The sequence below is a fragment of the Marmota monax genome, unplaced genomic scaffold (assembly GCF_021218885.2).
Source record: "Marmota monax isolate L192 unplaced genomic scaffold, Marmota_monax_Labrador192_F-V1.1 WCK01_AAM20220418_F8-fsc00002, whole genome shotgun sequence".
NCBI lineage: Eukaryota > Metazoa > Chordata > Mammalia > Rodentia > Sciuridae > Marmota > Marmota monax.
Window position 1 is genome coordinate 15,401,686 of NW_026693571.1, and position 18,582 is coordinate 15,420,267.

Sequence of the window (18,582 nt, forward strand, 5' to 3'; positions counted from 1 at the left end):
TTTGTAGAAATACTACTGTCCTGTAGTTTTCATTTCCACTCCCTCCTCCTTTTCCTCCCCTCCCTTCTATCCCTTCTCTCCCTATTCCTCTCTTTCTCGTTGTCCCCCTTTTTCCTTTCTCTCAGTTGCTTGATGTAAGTTCTAGCCAGGTAACTCTGTGTGTGTGTGTGTGTGTGTGTGTATTATGTGTGTATGCTAATTAGCATGGTTCATCTAAATATGGCAAATAGTCCTTACTGGTCATCTATCACATTGAACTTAACTATTCCCCTGGTGGGAGGCAGTAAGATTGTCTTCAACTTCCCTTAGTGACAATACTGTAATGAACCTCCTTCATTGTAGATTGTGTGACTGACAGATTTCCCTCCAGAAAGTATGCACCAGTTTCCACTCTGGCTAGCTGAACAGGGAGTTCTATATCACCACATCCCTCTCAAAATGTATCATTATTCTGCTTGCTAATCTTTGCCAATCTAATGGAAATAAAGTGCTATTTGTCAATCAAATGGAAATAAAGATTTCTCTGCATACTGATAAGTTTGGTTTCTTCTGTGAATTTCCTGTTTATAACTTAACCCTTTCCTTTTGTTTTTGAAAGAATTCTTTTATCTGTTTCAGATATTAGATCTTTGCACAGTTTACAAATTGCACATGTATCTCTCGATCTGATACTTATTTGCTTACTTTGTTGACAATGATATTAACTGGAAAGACATCTTCACTTTTGATTTAATAAAATTTTATTTTCTGGTTCAGTATTGAAAGTTCTGTCTGAGAAGTTCTTTTCCTTTGTTCATAAGGATTTTCCTTCACCCTCCTGTCTAAAGTGTATTTCAATTTTGGGTCTTTAATCCCTCTATGATCTCTGTTGTTTGGGGTATTAGGTCTTTTGCTCACTGAGTGACACAGTTTTCCACTGACAGTGACCACAGTAGTCGTTCTTGTCCTCATGGATTTATGCCTTTTCATCAGATACTAAATCCTCACATGTGCTATATCTGTTTCTGAATTAGCTATTCCAGTACATCATTCCACTTCCTATTTTACTTTAATGTGTTTTTGCACCGTAATATATTGTAATACCTAACAAGAAAATTCTCTCTCTCTCTTTTTTGCAAAGTTGCTTTAGTGTATTACTTCATTGAATCTTAGTAAAATCTGGCTGGAATTTTCACTGGCATTTTTTTTTTTTTGTACCAGGGATTGAACTCAGAGGTGCCACATTCCCAGTCTTTTAAAATATTTTATTTAGAGACAGGGTCTCGATGAGTTGCTTAGGGCCCTGGGATTATAGGTTATGCCACTACACCTGGCATGAATTTTAAATTATAGATTAGCTTGATGAGAATTGAGGGCTTTGAAAAATTAAGTTGTCCTACCCAATATATGGAATATCATTTCACTTATTCAGACCCTTTTAAGTGTCTTCTCATAGAATCTTAAATTTTCTGCAAAGGGTAATGATTCCTCCCATCCAATTGTCATTTTCTCTCTTTCTGGGAGTTTTTTTTTTTTTTTTTTTGAGAGCTTGGCATTTCTACTTCTCTTCTCCATATTTCATACTCCTTCTTTTATATTTTTAGTCCCTTTAACTTTTTCTGATACTTTCTAGGAGAGTTCCTTCAGCTTACCTCCAAGATTATTGATCTACTTATTGAGTGTACCCATCCTACTTAACTTACTGTATTTCAGTTCAATTATAATATTTCTTCAACTCTTATGACTTTATGGTTCATATTACTAATATATCCAATGTCATTAAAATATTTATTTTACTTACTTTTGAATTCTTATTTTTTCAGGTAATTCTTTTCAGTTTGTTTGTTTTTCCTTATGTTGGAAATATTCCTTGGGTAATTAGTTTTGTAGGTAGTTAGTTAATATTTCCCAAGGACTATCAGCTACCTGTTGCCAAGCAGGGATTGGGAAGGATTCTAGAGTTTAGGAAGCTCACCAATGAATAAATAATTTCAGTGAAGATAAGTGATATGCAAAAAAAAAAAAAAATCATGAGTGAAGGTCATTTGGTACTTTGGTATGGTTAGTTGATAAGGAAAGGCCTCTGAAGGGTTATGGGTGATCAAGAAAGAACTGAGAAAGAGCAGTAATGAGAAGATCTGGGAAAAGAGCATTCCAGGTAGAAACTGTACATATGTGGACACTTTGGGGACAACCAGTACTTAAAGAACAAAATCTAGGTCACTGGTATAAGACAGAGGGCAGGGTGATATGGGATGAGAACAAAGAGATAGGGAAGGCCCAGATTTCACACAGCTATGCGATGAGGAGTTTGTGTTTTATTCTGAATCAAATTCCATAAATTTCAAAATTAGCAGTGAGGTGATCTCATTTGGTCACCCTGTTCAACATGTATATTATGAAAATTTTAAACATACCATAAAGTTGGAAGAATTTTACTCTTTATATGTTCACCAATAGATTCTACTATTAACATTTTGCCAAACATTTTTTTAATCGCACATCTATTGATTTGTTCATCCCTGTAATCATCCGTTAGTCTTTCATATTATTTTTGGATGTATTTTAAAACAATTTCAGGCCCTAGTATATTTCTCCTAAATAATTCAGTGTATATATCTTTGCCTAGATTCCCCCCCTCACCCCTACTCCAGGACTGGGTTCTTAACCCAGGGCACTTAACCACTGAGATCCCCATCTCTTTTTATTTTTTATTTTGGGGCAGGGTCTCACTAAATTGCTTAGGGTCACACTAAGTTGTTGAGGCTGGCCTCGAACTTGGAGTCCTCCTGCCTCAGCTTCCGGAGTTGCTGGGATCACAGATGTGCACCATCACATCTGTTGAGTTTTGGCTTCTTTTTATTTTGATGAAAAATTTACATAAAATGAAATGCATAAATTGTTGACTTTTTATATGTATTTTCACAATTCAAACTTGTATCAGAATATAGCCCATTTATCTTCACAAAAGTGAAAATCTTTGTGTCCATTCTCAGTCAATCTCTGTACTCACTGCCGAACAGGCAACTACTATACTAATTTTTTTCTACCATCGACATCAAATTAATGTAGAATATGACGTAGAATTTCACAAAATATATTCATACAGTATGTAGTCTTTTGAGTGAGGTGTTTTTCATTTAACATAATCTTGAAATTCATCCTATTGTTACAAGTATCTGTAATTTTTGTTTTATTGTGGACTAGTATTTCAGTACATAAATATACCACAGTTTATCTATTCTATTGATGAACATTTAGCCTTTCTGCAGTTTTTGTAATAATGAATAATGTTTTGAAGAGCATTATTGTATAAATCCTTTTGTGAACATATGCCTTCATTTCTCTTGGGTAAATATTTTTTTGGGGGGTTAAATATTTGGGACAGAATTGATGAGTTCTTGAGTAAATTTAGGTTTTATTTTAGGAGAAATTATATCTTTTCCTAGAATGCTCATACCATTCTCATTTGATTTTTAAAAGTGATCATTTTGGGCAGGATTATAAGGGGACAAAAATAAAAGCCAAGAAATCAGGATATTGTCATAACTTAAAGTCAGAACCTACATGTTGGTTTTAGCCAGACTCTAAATTATCTATATAATTTTAATTGCCAGTAAAACTGATACTGATTCAGAGAACATATTTCAGCTGTGTACTTCAGAGGTATGGAAGGAATTTAACACCCTGAATCCTGCATTTCAGAGAAGCGTGTCACACAGAAAGTCACATAGAGAAGACACTCCTGTGAGCCTTCTCCAACTGAGGGCCAAGTGTCCAGGTTGTCTTCTTCTTTTAGTCACAAAACTTATATATCTTGTCCTTTTTATTGTAAAATGAAATATAGATCTACGAAAAACCACACAAAGGAATTGTATATCTTTTTGATTATTTATAAGTCAAACACTTTTGATTATCACCCAGGCTACCGGTGAGTACAGATAGGTCAGCTATTCTGGAAGCCTCTCCAGGGGATCTGTACCAATGTCATCTGTCCTTCTCTCCAGAAGTAACCTTCTTTATGGTTTCATAACTTGAGTGTCCAACATTAGACATTCTAGTTGATTTTGCCTGTGTGAAAAATTGATGCTTTTCATGTCTCTTTTAATCTATGGGTTTATCCTCTATGTCATTTTTTATCTTGCTGTTTATCTGTTGAAGAACCTGGGCCATTTTAATATAAAGTGTCTCACAGTCTAAGATGCTAGATTTTTTTTAATTGGATCCTCATGGTGAAGTTCGATGTGTTCAGGTTTGATTCCATTGATCCATAATGTCTGGCTGTTGGTCTTTTTCTGATGTTAGAAGACATTGGTTTTCATTGCCTTCATTCATTAGCTCATTGGGGACTGCAAAAGGGTGATGTTCTATCACTTGGTTTCTGATTATTAGCTAAAAAAATTATTTTTATAAAGAAGATGCGTCTTGCTAGGCACAGTGGCACGTGCCTGTAATCCCAGCAACTCAGGAGGCTGAGGCAGGAAGATTGAGAATTCAAAGTCAGACCAGGCAACTAAGAGAGACACTGTCTCAAAATAAATAATAAAAAGGTCTGGTGATACAGTTCAGTGTTACAGCACCCCTGGGTTCAATCCCTAGTACCCACTCCCCTCAAAAAATAAAGATACTTCTTTCACCTCTTTAGTTACTGAGTAATACAATTTATATAGGAAAGGCAAGATAAGTAATTATTTCAGCACTTTATTTCATTTAGGGATGCAATTTTGTTTCTATGACATCCTCTGAGAGTGAGCATTTACACACGCACACACACACACACACACACACACACTCTTCTTTCTTTCTTTTCTTTCTGGAGAGGGAGGGCTGTGTGTGATGGCACATGCCTGTAATCCCTGCTGCTTAGGAGGCTGAGGCAGGAGAATTGTAAGTTTGAGGGCAGCCTGGGCAATTTAGTGAGACCCTGTCTTTAGATGGATAGAAAAAGACAGACAGATAGACAGACAGACAGGGAGATGTAGCTCAGTGGTAGAAACCACAGGAGTTCAAATCCAATAAAACCCAATACAGAGAGGAGGGGTTGAAAAAGTTTTTTAAAAATTCTCTTACTTGGAATTTTGCCAATTGTACTAGTATTCAAAAGAAATAGCTGTTTTGTCAAGATATACTGTGTGTTTGTGTGTATGTGTGTGTGTGTTTTCTGAAGGAGAAACAAACTGGCACAATAAAATACTTGATAAGTAATTGTTCTTTGGCTAACTAGCACTTCTCATTTTCCATGAAGTAATTTTTCTGTAAACAAGACAAATTACTGCTGTTTTATGTATCTCTATTATGAGATAACACAGTGCATTCAATCACTATCTTTATGGAAGTTTTTGACCTTATATTTAAAAAATTTTATGTAGCCATTTTCCTTGCTTCACAAATTCTTCAGCAATATAATTTTATAGGATAAAGGAAAGTTAGAAATTAGAGAGTTCTCTAATCAAGAGTTAATATGATCTAAAGTTGACCAGACACACTTACATAATCTTACTTTCTTTCATTCAGGAAATAGAGTAATGTCACTTCCAACAAGTAAAACAGAGGTAACACGCTTTGTCAAAACCCTGTCCTTGGGTGGACATGCACTTTGGGATATGGGGTCAGCTCTGATCTGGGCTCAAAGGTTGTGGCTTCTACCCAGGCATGCCACTGCTGCACTTCTTTAAAGGACAAGCATAAGGAATCTTTGCTTACTCTCCTGCATAACAAGGAGACCACCACAAGACAGCCAGACCACTAACATAGTTCTGAAGTGTCTTTCCACATGAGAATTAACTGAATAACAATACATTCGAAAGCTACATCACTTTCCTTGGATTTAATTCACCAACAATATACATGGCTCACTTGTGACTGAGGCGATCACAACATCTTTTATTCCATTCCAGTCGTAATTACTAATGTCTATAACACTCCAGTCACACATCACACTGCACACAATGATTGACGTGTGTGTGTGTGTGTGTGTGTGTGTGTGTTATAGAAACACTAAGAAAGGATTAAGGTAGCCACAGGGTTTCAGGATGTTGTGCTAAAACAAAGGCAGAGAGCAAATACAAATGCAAGAGTCATTGTAGGTGGTCAGATAAAGGTTTTAACAAACCAGTTCTATAGAGTGGAGGTGAGGGTCCAGATGGATAACAGTTTCAAAGTCTCAGCGTGAGGTGTCAGCTTGAAGTGATCCATGCATCCTCAAGGGCAGGGAAAGCTAAAGTCCAGGGACAGAGAGTTGGAGGTTCATTGTTGTGACAATTTTCCTGAGCAAGGCTCATGATGAGTGACAAATGATGGAGTCAGCGTGTTGCTATATTCAGATCTGGTAGGCTCCTTCTTTCATGGGTCCTAGGTGAGGGGGTTATATATAGTGAAATGATAGGCTCTTGCGTCTGGAGTTTCTGATATGATCTGACATGCCCAAGTGTCCAGGTGCTCCTGATTTACTTTGAAAAGTTGGTGCAAATAAATTATTCATTTGTGCCTATGGTTGTTCTGGGTAGATGGTGATTGTTTACTTGTACAAACAAGGTGTAGAGGCATTCTCCCTTGGCACTTATATTCAAAATGGAGTGGCTTATGGCAAACTACAGCTTTATAAAGTGGAGTAACTAGGGCTAGGCATCTCCTGCCTTCCACAAGGATCAAGAAAATGGAGTATATTTGTCAAGCCTCAGATAGATAAACGATATCCCTAAGCCTAAAAATCTTATCTCCAGGGCTTTTTCAGCTAAAGTCCTCTCTTTTAGATTACTGATGGGATTTGTAGAGATTTAAAATAATTGTTTTTCATGTCTTTTGCAATAATAATAAAGGGGTATTAGGGAATCTGTGATGGTGCCTAGCCCAGTTTCTAACTTCATTCCTCAAACATCTCTTATTCTCTTGGTCATTAGACATCTAGTAGCTACTTGCATAATTACTAGCATTTCAGGTAAGGGAGTTATACAAAATATTTTTCAAATTCCTCCTTAATCCTTATCTTGAAAAAAAAAACTAGGTATATTCTTAGCCATCTTAGGAAGCACTTTCTGTAAATAATCTGACTTATGTATCAAGGTTTAACATTAAAATTCTTTGTCATTTTAGAGCCATTCTTTTCCTTATTGTTGGGTTTGTTGCAATTATCTGTTTATTTCCTAAGTTATGTCCAGTACCTAATGGAATTCATATAGAAACATGTGAAATGAAAAAGGCACAAGTGACATTTAATCTAGAAAAAGAATTAGTGTTGCATTGTGAACTTGGAGCCCCTGTAGACTACTGATTAGGAGTTGAGCTGATCTTAGCAGTTTCTAATGCTTGAATTTTGAAGCCATCAAATTATTTATTGCTGGAGCTGCCATTGGTAACTAGGTTGATTGATCTAACTAAACAGCAATCAATCGGAGTTACTTGAGCTACTCCACGCTACCTGAGAAGATAAAATGTTAAATAAATTGTGTTGTGTTGCCATCCTTGAGGAATGAACTTGAAAATAGTGCAATTCAAAGTGTGGGCCATGGACCTGTGCCAGCCCACAAACTATTTCTTTGCCCATAATTAAATAATATGTAATTGAGAAGAAACTTTTAGGAAAGATTATCATAATTGAACAGAACAGTTTTAAGTGTGTTCATTTCATTCTGCTAGAGATTTATTTTTATTGCAGTTTTTAAAAGCATTGGTCTGAGAATGACAGGAAATTAAAAAACACATGGCTCTACACCACTGAAAGTTTGAGAAGCACTGGTTATAGACATAAGTCAGATGTGTTCATAAATAAATCCAGGTAATCAGATTAGAAGGTTCCATTAAGAGCCATAAGTACTTAACTGATCACTAGGTTCCTTGACATCAGAATTACCCTTTGATTTAAATGTTTTCTTACTTAATATCATGAAAAGTGCTTTGGTTTTCTCTTCATATTTTTAATTGAGATATAATTCACATATCATAAAACCTAAGTGCATTTTTATTTACTTTTCTTGTGCTTTCTTCCTTGACCTCTGAGATATATATAAGTGTGATATTTAATTTTGAAATAGTTGACATGTAGGGCTGCGGTTCTATATATGTTAAGGTGATTGATTTCTAATGAAATAAATCATGCAGGAAACAATCTTCCTGATTTCAATTTTTTTAAAAAAGTAATGGAAATGCTTTTTATATTGATTGTATTGGTTACATACATGTTAAAAATGATCAAATTGAATACTTCAAATATGTACATTTTATTGTACTTCAATTTTACCTCAATAAAGGTATGGAAAAAAAATAAAACCTAAGTGCAGTTGGATAGGAGAAATAACTTCTAGTATTCTAAAACATAGTAAAATAACCATGGTTGACAACAATTAGTTGTATATCTCAAAATAGCAAGTAGAGAAGAGTTTGAATGTTCCCCAAACAAAAAAATGATAAATGTTTGAGGTCATGGATTTATCAATTCCTCTGATCTGATCACATATTATATATATATGTATTAAAATGTCACCCTGAACCCTGTAAATAGGTACAATTATTATGTGTCGATTAAAAAATATAAAACAATAACTATTAATTAACTTTTAAGTTAGAAAATGGAATTTGACAGAAAAATGAGAAATTATACCCCATCTGATTCAAATGTATGATATGTCAAGATCATTGTACTGTCATGTGTAACTAATTAAAACAAATTTTTAAAAAAAGAAAATGGAATTTGATCAAAAATAAAAAAATAAATGGAATGGATTTTCTTTCTATTATTGGCCAATCTTTCAACTATAAGATCAGAGTGATTGTGTAACTTTATGCTTTGAATACAAACCTTGCTGGCTCAAACACTCATGGTGTATTTGGAAACTGACATGCTTTTTTTCCTTCTTTCCTCTTCTCCCTGGTCCCCTCCCCAACCATGGGAGAAGCAAGATTAACATTCTTCCAGTCCTAAGCCAAGTTATCTGCCCTTCTGCTCACTGTCCACAAGAGTAAAGAAAAACTGCAGACCTGGAAACTGAAACAACAGCTCTTTCAGATATAAGTTAACCATTAATTAGATCTACTGATAATGATACCTTGAAAACAACCTTTTTATCCCCCTTTTTTAAAGCCCTCTGTTGCCCCAGCAGTTAAAATGGCAGCCTCTGTGATGTGAGTCCATCACCATTCTCCTTTACTAGCAAAGCCATAAAACCTTTTTTTTTTTTTTTTTTGGTACCAGGCATTGAACCCAGAGGTGTCCATCCACTGAGCTACATCCCTATCCATCCCTCTTTAAAAAATTTTTTAAAAATTTTGATTCAGGGTTTCCCTAAGTTGCTTAGAGCCTTGCCTCAGCCTCTGGAGTCTCTGGGATTATAGGCATGTGCCATGGGCCCAGTTCTTTTTCCTTTTTCTGAAAACTTTGTCCCTGTTATTGGATCTGTATAGGGACAAGGACCAAACTTTTGGTGTCAATCACCATCACATGGAATAGGATGTCAATTAAAAATTAAAAATATAAAAAGAATTAATTTATTTCATAAATATAGAAAATACAATTGGATGAAAAATAAAAAATAGATTGGCATTTCTTCAAATTACTGGCCTATTTTTCAATTATTAGATCTGAGTGATTTTAGCATCCTGGGTAATCCCGGGGAAAATCCATAATTGAAACAGTTTATTGAGGATCTTTATTGTTAGTACTGAGGGTGGCATGAGAAACTGAACAAGTATTTCCTTGTAAAGAGCTTACAATCTCCTTGAATGGGCATTATAAAAAATATGGAAAATAAAATAAGAGTATATGAGGACACCAACAATTATGATCCATAGAAGGTTTAAAAATAATAAGATTTAGGGATTCTCAAGAAAGAGGAAGGCAGATGGTTAATAGATGTGTTTCCTGGGGTGGGATATGGCACAGAGGTGTAGAAAGTGCACTGGGCCTGGATTCAGACCTCTGCTGGGATACCAAGGTCATGGGGTCCAAGAGGCTCTTTCAGATAGAAGGATGGGAAGGGGAGGATGTGATCACAGTCTGACACAGAAAATGGAAGAGGGCCTGGAGGCTAACTGGTCACTGTAGGAGCTGAGGGTGACAAAGTAGACAGATGGGCCAGATGGTGGAGAGCCAGGCTGAGGAAGTCAGGATTTCTCTTGCAAAGGTTTGAGAGTTAAGGAAATAGTGGAAAGCACACTATAAATACTGTAAATGCTACAATTATGTGGACTCTGATTATTGCAGAACTTTATAATGAAAATGAAGATTCTAACCTGAGCTGAGAATGGAAATGTAGGGCTAGATATTAGGAAAATTACATAAGAGAAATCAAAAGCATTTAGCAACTTGATCTAGGGGCCATGGGCAGGTAACTCTCAAACTTTTTGATGATCATCATTATAAGAAATGCATTTATTGGTCAACAAATATATGAAAAAATGTTCAACATCTCTAGCAATTATATAAATGCAAATTAAAATTACACTGAGATTTTACCTAACTCCAATCAGAATGGCAATTATCAAGAATACACGTAACAATAAATGTTGGCAAGGATGTAGGGGAAAAGGTATACTCATATATTGCTGGTGGGACTGTAAATTGGTGCAACCACTATGGAAAGCTGTATGGAGATTCCTCAGAAAACTTGGAATGGAACCAACATTTGACCCAGTTATACCATTCCTCAGCATATACCCAAAGGACTTAAAATCAGCCTACTACAGTAATGCAGCCACATCAATGTTTATAGCAGTTCAATTCACAATAGCTAAGCTATAGGAGTCAACTTAGGTGCCCTTCAATAGATGAATGAATAAATAAACTGTGGTATATATATACACAATGGAGTATTGTTCAACTGTAAAGTATGACTTTATGACATTTGCAATTAAATGGATGGACCTGAAGATTATCCTGTTAAGCAAAATAAGCCAGTCCCAAAAAGCCAAAGTCAAATGTTTTTGCTGATAATGTGGAAGCTAACCTACAATAAGGGGGTGGTGAGTAGATGAATAGATATTCAGTAGATGAGACAAAGGGGAATGAATGGAAGGGAGTAGGGATAGGAAAAGGAAAGAGTAAAATGAGTCTGAAATAATTTTCCTATGTACTTACATGAATACACTATAATGAATCCTACCACCATGTACATTGATAGGAATGGGGTTGTAAGTAGGATAAAGTATATTTCATGCTTGTAAAGTTATGTCAAAATGAATTCTATTGTAATGCATAACTCAAAAGAACCAGTAAAAAAGAAATGCATTTATTTATCTTATATATTAATATATATACCTATGTGGTTAAAGGGAAAACAAATGAAAATTTGAAGAAAGAATGTTTAGTTTTATTTTAAGTGGTCTACCTTGATATATTTGTTTCTTTCAATTTTATTTTATTAAAAACTAAATCAATGTTAATTAACCAAAGTGATTTTATGACCTATTAAGTGAGTTGCTACCCACAACTTGAGTACAATGCCTTAGAGGTATAATTTAAAGGACATTAAAAAGTTATTCTTCTCCAAGACCCTTTACTGATATTGCCTTGGAAATTGAAATTTCTGTGCTCTGCTAAAGCAAATGACTTGGGAAGAAGATAAACTTGGCAACCTTTTACTTTAGAGTGAGTGATTTATTATATTTTTGGAAAGCAACTTGTGTTATAGAGGACAGTGGGAAAAAATGTGGCAGAATAAAACGAGTGCCTGCCAGGGGCCACAGGGAAGATGTGTGAAGGAGAAATATGCCTTTTACCATATTACCTAGGGGATGCTCAATAAGTTGAAAACAAAATTAGTATTTACTGCCAAGATAAGACCTCAGCAGTCCATGCTCTGACGGAGAAAGAAAGACACCAGGGGGGAAGGTCAAACCTGGTGGGCAAGCTGGACTATGCTGCAACATTTCTTGACTGTGGAGAAGGTACTGACTAGCGCATCTGGGAAATGCAGGACAGAAAGGGAGTGGATTGGAATTGCCAGGAGTGGGAAAGGATGGAGAAGATAGCACTCGACTCTTAAGTGAGAGGCATCAATGGGCCATGATGAAAGTGACTCTGGTTCTCAGATTGGCAAACTCTTTGTTCTAAGTCCTTTGTCTTTTTATGCCAAGACTCAATTTGAGTAGCCTGTTGAAGTAAACCAATGTATGGAAAATTAGGAAGACCAGTTCCAAAGGTGTGAATGGTATTGAACAGGAGAGCTGAGAATTTAGTCTTCTCCAAGTGGCTCTACAGACTGGGGTAGGGAGAGGAATCATTTTGGTAAGGGTGGTGAGGGCACATGCCTGTCTTTGCATGTGGAGAAGGACACTTGCTGGTTTGTTGTGATGGTCCCAGATTGTTCTCATCCACAACCTCACTTTTGTTGTGTTGTCCTGTGGTTTGCATCTCTCTGATTGTCTGGACTGAGAGGCTTCCGGAACAGCCCTGCAGGGTTATTTTTCACCAGGCCATTTTGTTGGTATGCAGAATGCAGCAATTTCATTTTCAGCTCTGAGGTGTCAATTTAGCACCAAAAGCAGTCAGTGACTGAAGTGAATAACTTAAATAGAGCACAATGGGTACATTGAATTGGACCTAGCTCTGATCTCTGTTATCAGTTTTTTTCCCATATTTTTTATTGGTACATTATATTTGTACATAATGGTGGGGTTTATTGTTACATACTCACACATGCATATATATTATCAGTTTTATGAATTACCTTTCTCTTGAAAGACCATACCCTTCGAAGAAAGGTCAGTTTTCTCTTATTCAGTAAATAGAAGTATTTCACTTAAATATTTTCAACTAGATCTTCAAAATTTATACTGAAAACTTTCCTGTTAATGAGGAGTAAATTCAGTGGGACCGGAATTAACCAGATAGTTCACCCATTTTTCTCTTCCTCAATTTAGAGAAGGAGCCAGATAACAGGATGTGGCCATGATGCTTTCTTCTCAGAATAACAGCTGCTCAAAGTTTGAGGAGAAGCCCAAGGCACTGCTCAAAGTCTGTATGAACTTCTAATCACTGGCAAGAGTTTGAGAGGAAGCATAAGGACCTGTCCTTCCCTGACTCACTTTCAAATCTTACTTTATCCCAGAAGTCTCCGCTTGCTCTACGCTGTGGATGGAAGAATCAGGAATCCCTCAATGTTGAGTGCCAAGGACACCTGCTCTTTCTGGTAATCTTGTAAAATAACCTACAACCACCAGATGGGTCTGAACCCTGGCCCTCAATACAAATGTCCCTCATTTTCTGTTTCCTCTCAGAGGTAGAGATGAATACTATTTAATCCAAACCTGACGCTACTGTGGGCCTGGGAGAGGAAGCAGTAGACCACAGTGCCAGATCTGGAAGTTCTGAGTCTCTTCTCATGGAAGAGTGGTGAGTACGTATTGGGATTTTGGGTGAGTAATAATAGCTATCTTCTCTGGCAGCACTCCCTCATCCCTTCATTGATTCTGCAGTGAACCATATCCTGAAGGTCTCATCTGTTCTGTGAACATACACTCCTAGTTTCACCTCATGGGAACAGGTAGGAAACTTTTTAGCAAATAAACCTGTCAAATGCACTTGGAAAACTAACTCACTGTCTGCACTAAGTTAGCATTGGTGCATTTCATATGACCTCATGATCATGATGAATGACAACGAATAATATAAAACATGTGACTAGACAGACAGGTTGGCTAGTACAGCAGAGCCTCCTCTGTCCTGGACTTTGATGGGGAAAATTCTGGGCCACAATGTATTAGGGATTCTCAGCTTGTGTGGTTACAGGTGTCAGATCCTAAGGGCATGTGAAATGAGAAAACTCACAAGATGGAAAGAGTGTTTTAGAAGGCCAAGTTTATCATATTTACTTATTTAATTAATTAATTTTTTGAGAGAGAGAGAGAGACAGAGAGAGAGATAATTTTTTAAATATATTTTTTTAAGTTTTCGGTGGACACAACATCTTTGTTTGTATGTGGTGCTGAGGATCGAACCCAGGCCGCACGCATGCCAGGCGAGCGCGCTACCGCTTGAGCCACATCCCCAGCCTCAAGTTTATCATATTTAAAGGAATTTTCTTTATTGAAGAAAAACTAAGTTCTGTCTCTGGAATATTGTAGTGAGAGGGTATTTGTGTGTGTGTATGTGTATACTTGTAAGTGCATATGTGTTTGCTTACTGTGCTCACTTAGTCAAGAACAAGTAGAAAAGTTTGTCTTCTGTCTTCAATTCTTTATGGGAAATGTCCATATTTCTGAAGTGGGAACCATTGTTTTGTACAGCATTTTGACTCATATCACTAGAAGGTCAAAACAATAGAACTCATCTTAGTCTATTTGTTAAAAAACTGCATGTAAAAATTAATACATTTTATTTTAAAGAAGTTTTAGGTTGGACCACCCCCCAAAAATGGGTGGAAAGTAGAGAGAATTTCCATAAATTTACTTATACAACTTGCCCAAACTTTCCCCTATTATTAAAATTTGCAGTGTGACACAATTGCTTCAATTGATGAGTCAATATTGATACATTATTAAGAACTAAAGTGGATGGTTTAAATTAGGGTTCACTCTGTTGTTCTTAGGGTCTTGATAGTATAATGACAGATACCACCCACTACAATGTCACATGGAGTAATCTCACTGTTCTAAAATCTGCTTTGTTCCTCCCTCCCTCCTGCCCTCCCCTTGGCCCTTTGGCCCCCTTGGTCTCCCAATTTTTTCTGGTGTCAGGGTTTTGCCTCTCCTATAATGTCATAGAGCAGTTAGAATCAGATAGTGCATAGCATTTTCAGACTCGAATCTTGCATTTGTGGATGTGTATCTAAGGTTCTTCCATGCCTGCTAGTGACTTGATAACTCACTGATTTTAATCCCTGAATAATATACCATGGTATGGCCATATCACAGTTTGTTTTTCCATTCATCTATGGAAGGACATCTTGGTTTGGCAATTATAAATAAAGCTGAATCTTAGCCTATTTTTTTTTTTTTTTACATTTAAGAATACATAATATAGCATCTGTCTGCTACTGTTTTAGTCAGCTTTTTCACTGCTGTGACTTAAAAGACCTGACAAAAACAATTTTAGAGGAGGAAAAGGTTATTCAGGAGCACATGGTTTCAGAGGTCTTAGTCCATAGGAGGCCGACTTCATTCCTCAGGGCTCAAGCTGAGGCTGAACATCATGGTGGAAGAGTGTGGCAGAGGGAAGTGGCTCACATGATGATCAGAAAGCAAAGAGAGAGAGACTCCACTTGCCAAACACAAAATATATACCCCAAAGGCACGTCACCAGTGACTTACCTCCTCCACCCACACTCTACCTGCTTTAGTCTCCACCAGTTAATACCATCAGGGAATTGAATCACTGATTGGGTTAAGGCTCTCCTAACCCAATCATGTCTCCTCTAAACCTTCTTGCATTGTCTCACCATGAGCTTTTAGGAGACACCTCATATCCAAACTATAACAGCTACTAGTAGTGTATCCATTATGAAATTTTAAAAAGCTTAGGAAATACAAGACACAAAATAAATATTATTGGCAATCTTATTCCAAAGATAACATCAGGAACTATTAGTATATATCTGTACTCTTTTTTCCCCAAATTCATATCTATCCCTGGAAACTATAATAACTATGTCTATGTGCTTCTATTTTTTTTTTTTACAAACTTCAGTATCATACTCTATATATAGTTTTTTATCCTAGTTTTTCCCCATTTAACATTATACGTACCTATTTCCACATATTTAAATATTTTTAATAACCACAGAGTGAATCATTGTGTAACTGTTTTGAAAATGAGTTGTGCATGTTATTTTGTTCTACTCCTACTATGAACTCCAGGAAGGCAAAGATTTTAGTATGTTTTGTTTATTAATAATCCCTTAGTATACATAAGGGAATCTGGCAGACACTCCAAAAATGGTTGTTAAGTAAAAGAATTTTATTATATTTATGAAATTTGTATAATTTCATTAGCTACTTTTTAGAATCAAACCAAAACTTGCTTATGATGAAAGTTATTGCCTGCTAACTAGAGGATCCAAATAACTATGTACTCTTAGACACACATTTAAGTGACTGATTACTATATTGGCTTTCTCATACAGTATGTGATGACATATCTCTACCAACCTATCCTTACAAGGCATGTGCTGTGGTTTGAATATAGTGGAGTATTTCTACCAAGGGCTATGTATTGGAAGCTTGGACTTCAGGGTGTCAATGTGAGAGGAGGTAAAACATCTAAGGACTCCAATTCTGGGAAGTAATTAGGTCATTTGAGGCACTTCTCCTGGAAGGGTGATGTAGTTCTTGCGGGACTCCAAGTAATCCCTGCAAGAGTTACTAAATAAGTCAGATAAACTTATTTTCTTTATAAAGTACCCAGCCTCAAGTATGTTATTATAGTAACAAAAAATGGATTATACAGTGGCAAACAGTGTTTTTCAGTAATGGCACACTGTTGCTAGGATGCTATGTGAGTTCAGTATGCTCGTGAGCCAAGAAATACTATCTGGCTTAGATTGAAAACAACTCCAAGTTGGTGGCAGCAATGCCCTATTGGTAGGATCCCAGCTAAAACATAATTTCCTGGCAATCTTATGAGAATCATTCACAGAAAACAGCTTGCCCTCCGTGTATTTCCTGTAAATGTCCTAGGAAACCAACCTCTTGATTTTAGCAGAACTGAAGTTCCCATAAATCCATTCAAGTGCTGGCATTTGTTTATATCTCTCAAAGTAGAAAGGTGAGGAGTGGTAGTGATAAAGAAAAAAAAAATGCTGTTTAGGTAGATGATAGGTGGGAAGGGAAACTCACCAGGAAATTTTAGTGAGAATTTCAGATTTAGTGAAGGTCAGGGTAGCAGGAAGACTCAAAAACCTTCGACCAGCATGGTGGTGCATGCCTATAATCCCAGCTACTCAAAAGGCTGAGGCAGGAGGATGACAAGTTTAAGATTAGCCTCAGCAGCTTAACAAGGCCCTACTCAACTTAGGGAGACCCTGTCTCACAATAACAAATAAAAAGGGTTGGGAATGTAACTTGGTGCTAAAACACCTCTGGATTCAAAAGGAGTCTTCAGATTTTAGAGTGAGGACCTGGCGTGGAAATAGGCAGAGGATAAAAGGCATTGTCAGAGTGAGAAGTCACCAAGTCACAGTCGTAAAACAGATTTTACTTCTCAGCTTTTTTGGTGCTAATCCTGTTTATGCCCAATTGTTCCAGGGGTAAGGTCACAAATTAAAGCAATCTCACTAAAAAGTCATTTAAAGTATTCATTAATTTATGGAGCTGACTTAATTTTTCCTATTTGAAAATGTCTGTTTTGTATTATAAACTTGAAAGATTACACTCTAAGTAACAAATTTTTAAAAATCTGAGTAGGTGTGTATCCATGGTGATGGTGGTAATAGTAGCAAAGATTCATTTCCAAAGATGACATTTTTGTCCTAGATTTTTATAGAGTTTCTATTTATTAAAGTTTCTTCTGTTTTGCTTTAACTCTTTCTGTATGATCTGAAAACTTGCTTGCCAGTTTTTTTATTGTTAAACATATTTAGTAGCATTATTTAATAATTTTTCTTTTACTCATTAATTTATTATCATACCAATATTTATGGAATACTCATATGAAATATATATCTAAGATATATGAAATACTATGTATGTATATGTATAGATATGTATATGTGTATATAATTGTGTGCAATAATATATACTTATATCTATTTAAGATATCTGAAGTTTTGTAAATATAATAGGAGGAAAAACCTTAATATTTATCAAGTGGATCACACACACACACACACATAAAAACAAATAAGTAAAATCCAGCATAATATGTATTAAGAAGATATAAGAGGAACACCTAATCAAAAGTTAACATTGGAGAAGGTTTTCAAGAGGCAGTGACATTTAAACTAGAAAGAGAAGAAGTGGTGATGAGAGAGCAGAGGAGCATTTCAAGAAAAGGCAGCAACATGTGAAAAGGCCCTGGGTTGAGAGGCTGCATAGTGGGTCAGGGACCTGAAAGTAACTCAACATGACCTAGTATTGCAAATAAGAAGTGGCAAAGATAAGCCATGGAGACTCAGGTGGTAAGATTAGGTTTTATCTAGGAAAGATCTTGAAAATAATCCCAAGGCCATTATACAAAAGATAATGGGGAATAATTGAAGGTTTTTATGAGTGAGTAAGTAAGATCAGACAGTCCATTTAGAAAGAACACATTGATTTCTCTGTGGAGAACAAATTGGTAAGGGGTAGTTCGAAAGGCAGGGAGACTGGGCTTGAAGATAGTAGATGATCCAGGTAAGAGCTGACTGTGGCCAAATCTGTGATGAAGACAGAACACTTGAAGAGAGTAGACCAATTTGAAAGCCACAGTAGAACTACCAGTATCTGATAATGGATGGCCAGTGAAAATAGAGAAGAAAGATAAAAGAACACCATTGACAGGATTCGTGTAGGTTCCCCTTAAAAGAGTGAGTCAGCCAAGAACTGGGCTGTAGAAGATGATCTCAGGAAGTAAGAGTGAGGTAATGGGGAGAGTGAGTCAGGGAAGTGAGAAAGTTCATAAAGGGTGTATTACAAAACATTTATTGCCACAAAGTACTAGGGCAGGATCTTTGGTGGGGATCCCCTGAGAAGCCATGT

General features: G+C 36.4%; 1 long non-coding RNA gene across 1 annotated transcript in view; it reads left to right on the forward strand.

The window, feature by feature from the left end:
• The window catches only part of LOC124102469 (uncharacterized), a 92,940-nt gene that overhangs the window by 71,760 nt on the left and 2,598 nt on the right, over positions 1-18,582 (forward strand). The window contains exons 2-3 of the long non-coding RNA XR_009228149.1: positions 12,832-13,100; positions 13,189-13,303. This is a non-coding gene — a long non-coding RNA (uncharacterized LOC124102469). The remainder of the gene's footprint in view (positions 1-12,831; positions 13,101-13,188; positions 13,304-18,582) is intronic.